The sequence below is a fragment of the Melospiza georgiana genome, chromosome 2, assembly GCF_028018845.1.
Source record: "Melospiza georgiana isolate bMelGeo1 chromosome 2, bMelGeo1.pri, whole genome shotgun sequence".
Classification (NCBI taxonomy): domain Eukaryota; kingdom Metazoa; phylum Chordata; class Aves; order Passeriformes; family Passerellidae; genus Melospiza; species Melospiza georgiana.
This window is the reverse complement of record NC_080431.1, coordinates 10,473,606-10,479,691: the sequence shown is the minus strand read 5'-3', so window position 1 is coordinate 10,479,691 and position 6,086 is coordinate 10,473,606.

Here is a 6,086-nt window from a genome sequence, read left to right as displayed (position 1 = left end):
AATGTGTAACACACCTGTATATATGTGTGTGTTCTAAATGAGGAACGAATACAATAAAATTATTTAGAAGCTGAAAATCTATTACGTTTTCCTTTGCAGAAAAGTTTTAAATTCAAGGTGAGCAATAAACTTTAGAAAAAGGTCCGAGCTGAGCTTCCTCTCTTGTTTCTATACAATGTCAGGAGTCCTTTTAGATGTTTAGGTTAAAACCAAGAAAAAGCCCATACATTCCTCACCCTCAAGGCATCTGAGACAAGACAGGGAACAGTGAAGACCCAATGTTTAGGCAGTGCTCAGCTCCAGTGTAGGTCAAAGTCGAGATGTGGGTTAAAAAAAAGAGTCAAATGATCTGCATGTTGGGGGGCAGAAAATTTCCATATTGGAAACCAAGGAAAGTCACTGTGTCCCAGGTACCTCCTGCTTTCCCTCAGGGCTTTATCTGTCTCTGCACTGTTAGTTTGTTCTCATGATTATCTCCTCTCCCAGCTGACAAAAGAGTATCTGAGGAGGAAGGAAAGGAGAAAATAACTTTGTTCTTTTGCATCTCTCATTGTCTTTGATTTCTTTCTCTCATTCTCTAGGTATTGTGGAGAAAGATTATTCTTTGATTTCCTACAGTAGCTCTTCCCTTAGTGTGAGGGATCTCTGGCTCTGTCCCTATCCTGCCATGACAACTTTGGGACTGGCTCCTGTGAAGGTCCAGGAGATCATTCCTCAGACATGACAGACTATGGAGGGGAAAAGGGAATAAGGCCTATGTTTGCTTTAAGTATAAACTCCCATAAAATCCCTTAAAACTTTTCCCCATGAATTATTTGTTCCATTTTAGAAGCAAAGTCCTTTTTTTGACTTCTCAAAGCATTAGAGGATTTTTTTTTCAGGTGCATGAATAATGAACTGTAGGGACTTTAGTTCCTCCAAACTTTGGTATCAGTTTAAGACCTATTGCACTTGTTTTATAGAAAATTCAAGTTTAATGGAATTATTTTGAATTTTAGTGATTGTTACCTCATGTCTTCATTATATCATCATATATATAATTATTATAATATATCATCATTGATATAATTATTATATATCATCATTGATACAATTCTCTTTTAAGCTTCCAAAATAATCTGATTATATCTGTTTTCATTTTCCGCACTACGTTATGCACACAAACAAGGAAATGCTGAAAGAACAGCATTATGGGGGAAGCTCTTTTTCTGCAAAATCAGCACAAATGAGTGCCCTCATGAAGTGCCTGTCTGCTGATGCACACAGCATGGGGAACAGACATGAGGAATTAGAAATCTGCATGCAATTGCTCAACTGCAGCCTCAGGATCACAAAACTGGGCTGGGATAGCTCACACAACTCAGCTGTCCCAAAAAGTCCAGGGAATTACAGGCTGCTACTCCCAGGAATGTGATGGAGCAATGGGCACAAACTGAGATACAGGAAATTTCACTGAACATAAAGAAAGCACTCTTCTAGTATAAGAGTGGTCAGACACTGATGAAGCTTCCTAGAGAGGATATGAGAAGTTCATCTTTGGAGACATTCCTGTCTCCAGCTTGCTCTGGTGACCAGTTCTGAGCAGGGAGCTAAACTAGACAATCCCCAAAAGAGCATTCCTACCTCAGCTGGTCAGAGGGAGTTTGTGATTCTGTGGGCCATGGAAGAGGCAAATTTACAAGCAGGAGTAAATAGCACAGATTAACACCTTAGATTTCTTTTTCCTCTCGTTGAAGGAAAAAAAAATAAAAAAAGAGAAAGCAAATAAGTTTCCCTGAGTGCTTCACAAAAAGCTTTAATCCTTCTCCATTTCCTAAATTGACATTCATTCATTCCATTCATTCTGTAAGTGCTGGAAAATGGGGCTTAAAACAGAAGTACAGGTTGAGGGATATAGCATGAGCACCGCTGCAATAATTGTACCTTTCCATAAAAAGTGCCTTTATTTTCTGCACCTTTGTTCTTATTTACTCGTTTCTAGCAGGGCTCCCTTGATGGCTGGAAGCCTCTGTAGCATATTGGGAAGGTCATAAAATACCAAGTAACGCAGTCTTTGGGCTAATACATTTTCAAAAATGTTTCATGCCTCATTTCTCACGTAAATTCATAGGTTGCATTCAGCCTTCAACGTGTCATTCATATTCATGAAGGGAAAAGGCCAGTGTTCATCACTTTCCTGCTGAGCTGCAGGCACTGCCAGGCTTGCCCCCTAGGGGCTGCAGCAGTGCCCCAAGGAAGGTGGATTCCCCTGGAGTTCCTCTCCTGAGGACACTGTGACCAACAAATGGCTTATGGGCAGATGATCCAAGTGTAAATAGTCTTGTCTTAGTTCTGAGGATTGTCCCATTTTTCTCCACATTGTTAATCCAGTTCAAACTCACACCCTTGGTGCTCAACACCCCAGGAAAAATCAGGTGAACAATGAGGTGAACTAAGCAAGACCCTTTTTAAAACTGCATCAGTGATGCTCCTCAGCTGGGGAGCTGCTGCTTGCCTGCCTTTCTTATTCATTGAGCAAGGAAAGCCAAGATATCTAGGATGAGATCCAAGGATCCCACACTATAATGCACACCTCTGCCATGGTGCTCCTTTCACTGTGATGTCTCCAAGATGTTACTGAATCCCAGATAACTGAGGAAATCAAGATAGCTCAATTCCAAAACAATTTCAGTGGGTGGCAGCTGCTGTATGTCAGTCTTTTGCTTTCATATCCACACAGTACCGGCCTGAAAAACTGCTGAGCTCTTGTCTATATTTAATTACATGATGCTAATTATGCTTATTCATCTTATGTAAGCTGTATTTTTTTTTTAATATATATTACTTTTCTTACTATCTAGGTGATAAACTATGAGCAATGGATCCCACCACAAATTCACAGTCCAGGTGTGCCTGGTAGCAGTGAAATGGTGAGTGGCCATGAAAATTGTGAATTTCTTTCATCAGCAGCTGGGAAGAACAGGCTGTTTTTTCCTGTGCTATATGTTCTTTTTCCAAAAGCTGAAAGATCTTTATCCATATCCATGTTATTAATTGTGATATCTCTTTGTGTTCTGTAGAATACCTTATTATTGCTCTGCTATTATTCATTATATTTCTTTACCATTGAGAGAATATTGTATTATTGCTGTGATCCCCAAGACAGAATCTGCCTGTTATCTTAGGTTGCCTAGTTTGCCTTGCACTCATTCTAAGCTAGTTGGAGTACCAGACCAACATCATGGGAATGTTTCAAGGTCAGATATATATGGACAGGAGCACAGGAAAGTCTGCACAGTGCTTCTCTATACACTGGCTGACCATGGCTTTATCAACATTTTTTAACAGAAAATTTATCCAAATTTGGTGTGTCTTACAGAACTCTTTTAAACAGAGCAAGAAGTTGTCTATCATCACACACTATTTTAACATTAATTATGTGCAGCCATGTTATTACTGAAGCTTCCCAAACATTAAGGTACCATAACAATTAGCACTGTGGACAAAGTAAACACACACCAATATTTATCTTCTCACTATTACTCTGTACTCTGAATTTAAGTGCATTGGTAGGCATGATTAAATCATTGCACTTCTTTGGCAAAGGCAAAGCGGTTGCAGAAAAATCACAGAGATTAGACTGTGCCATGACTAAATTCTTTCTACTGAGAAGTGACATGCTGTGCAAGTAGTTTTATTGAAATTAATGCAGTTACACCCAGGAAAGAGAGTGCTCAACAGGGCTGAGATTGCAGGAATCTGACCAGCAGTGTTTCACACTTAGCTTCCAAATTGCTGTATTGCTGTCACCAGGTTAATCCTCATAACATCTCACTGGGCAAAGATTTCTAAGGTATTTAAAATACCTTTGTAGAAACTGGAAACAGTTTATCAGACACAATTTAGGTCTGTCTTCTGTAATGCATTTTAGAATGCATTTTTAAAATGTATATTTTTTGTGCTTAAGTATTTCTGCACACTTCATGCAAATTATTTGCAACTGAAGGGCAGCCTGTGATTTATTTTTTATACAATTCATTTTGATTTGTGAGGTGGCATGATTTTTTCATCACTAAAGCCCATTAAGTAGGGAAATCAATAATATTCTTGGTTCTTGTTCATGCGGGAATTCTTTCCTTATAGATAGCTTTGCTTATAGATTGGGGCAAAGCACAGTTCACCTGATTCTCTGGTTTCTACACCAAAGAATGTTTGGATAGGCAGATAAAAATCCATGTTTTAATGCTTAGGTAAGCCAAAATAAAATACTGTAAATTTAAAGGCTGTCTCACCACCAGCTGAAACTGCATGAGCTTTTTTCTCCATGAAAGAGAGTTACTGCATTTATTATTTAAGCACTTACGACTTTTCCCTAACAATGGACTCTATGAAATGAGTGCTTTTAAGGAAAAAAGGATTAGAGTTTGCCATTAATGAAATTATCTGAATAGATTATCTTCCATTTATCTTGATGTCTCCATGATGGAAATCCCAGAGCATAAATCAAAGTCATCATGTTGCTTTTGTGTCGTTTCTTACAAGTGAACAAATTATTATTGCTACAAGAGATCTAATATGAGAGCAATATTAGCATTTTAAACCCCTGTGATTTATTTTGCAAAGACATCTCACAGTGAGAGACTGAAAAATTGCACCTCAGTTTCTCTCGTTAGCTGAGGTAAAAATGCATTCCTGCTATCTTGAATTTGGGAGAGGAAAGAAATCTACAAACAGGTGAAGGACAGAAAAAGCACAGGAGAACGGTTGGTGCTGATGAGCTGATGTCCACGCTGTGCTCACATCCTCTGTTGGACACCAACCAGAAGCTGGAGGTCATCAGCTGAACTTCTGGAAAGTGTCTTTTGTTGTAATTTTATCTGTAATGAGTTCAGGTTGTGGCACTTTGAGACCAAAGTGCAGCTTTCAAGGATAGCTGTGAAATTCACTGCAAAGCTAAGGCACTAATGAAGCCATGACTTAGAGGGGACACTGGAGACATGAAATGGTGTCAACTCTCTGGCTTCCTGCTCTGCTCCTGAGGTGGATTCCCAGTTTCTAGAACACTGCAGATCTCATGAAATACAGCTTGCTGCTGAGAAGGAGGGAGTCTAAAGCCAAGTGCTATCCACTCTGGGAACATTTGCATTATTGTGATTAAAGAAGGAGGACTCCTAGGGTCCTATCTTCAAGGAAAGAAGTCAACATAGGCTCCATCAGCATCAGTGAGATTAATATCACCCATGAAGGCAGCCCTGAAAGGTGTATCTAGACACCTAATAAAAACAGCAACAACAATAATAGTAATAATATTGCAAATAATAATAGTAATAGTAATAATAATGATAATAATAATTTACATAACTAAGATTATTTTATCATAACAGTGTCTGAAAGAACAAAGCAGTTTCAGATTTTTTGGGCTGTGTACATTATTTCACTTGGTCCTGTATTGAATACAAGCAGGACCAAGTGAAATAAACAAAATATATGTTTATTTCACTTGGTCCTGCTTGTATTCAGTAATGCTCAGGTATTCAAGAAATGTAATATGCAAACAGCAATATGAACAGTGGTCTAAGCTTGATGTTTCTTAGTTGCCTTTCACTCTTTTTTTACCTCTTAGTCTGAAGCAAGGAAAAGCCTGGCTTTCAAAGCATTGTGTCAATGATCAGTTCTTTGAATCCAACACTTGGTCATTCTCAAGATAAACATCATGTTACCCTTAGTTTTTATTTTTACAGTTTGAATGATTTTAATGACTTTCTTGTTTTGTTTTGGATTTTTTTTTTTTCCTTTTTTGGCAGGGTACAGAACCAGACAATAAAGCTGAGTCCAGGGGAACATTAAAAAGATTGCAGAAATTGGTCCGGACAAAGAAAACAAGCACACAGAGCTTGGAGGATGTCAAGCACGTTCTGGTTCCCCTCAGTAAGTACAGCATCACATCAGCATTCTTCCCAACATTTGGCAAATGACACTGGATTGAACATAACTGTAAACAACCCTGTCCTGGTCTGTCATTCACCACCCACAATATTCAACCCCCAAGTGAGATGTTACTGTGATACCACTCCAGCTCTGACTTCCCCAGAGTGTGAAAACCTGTT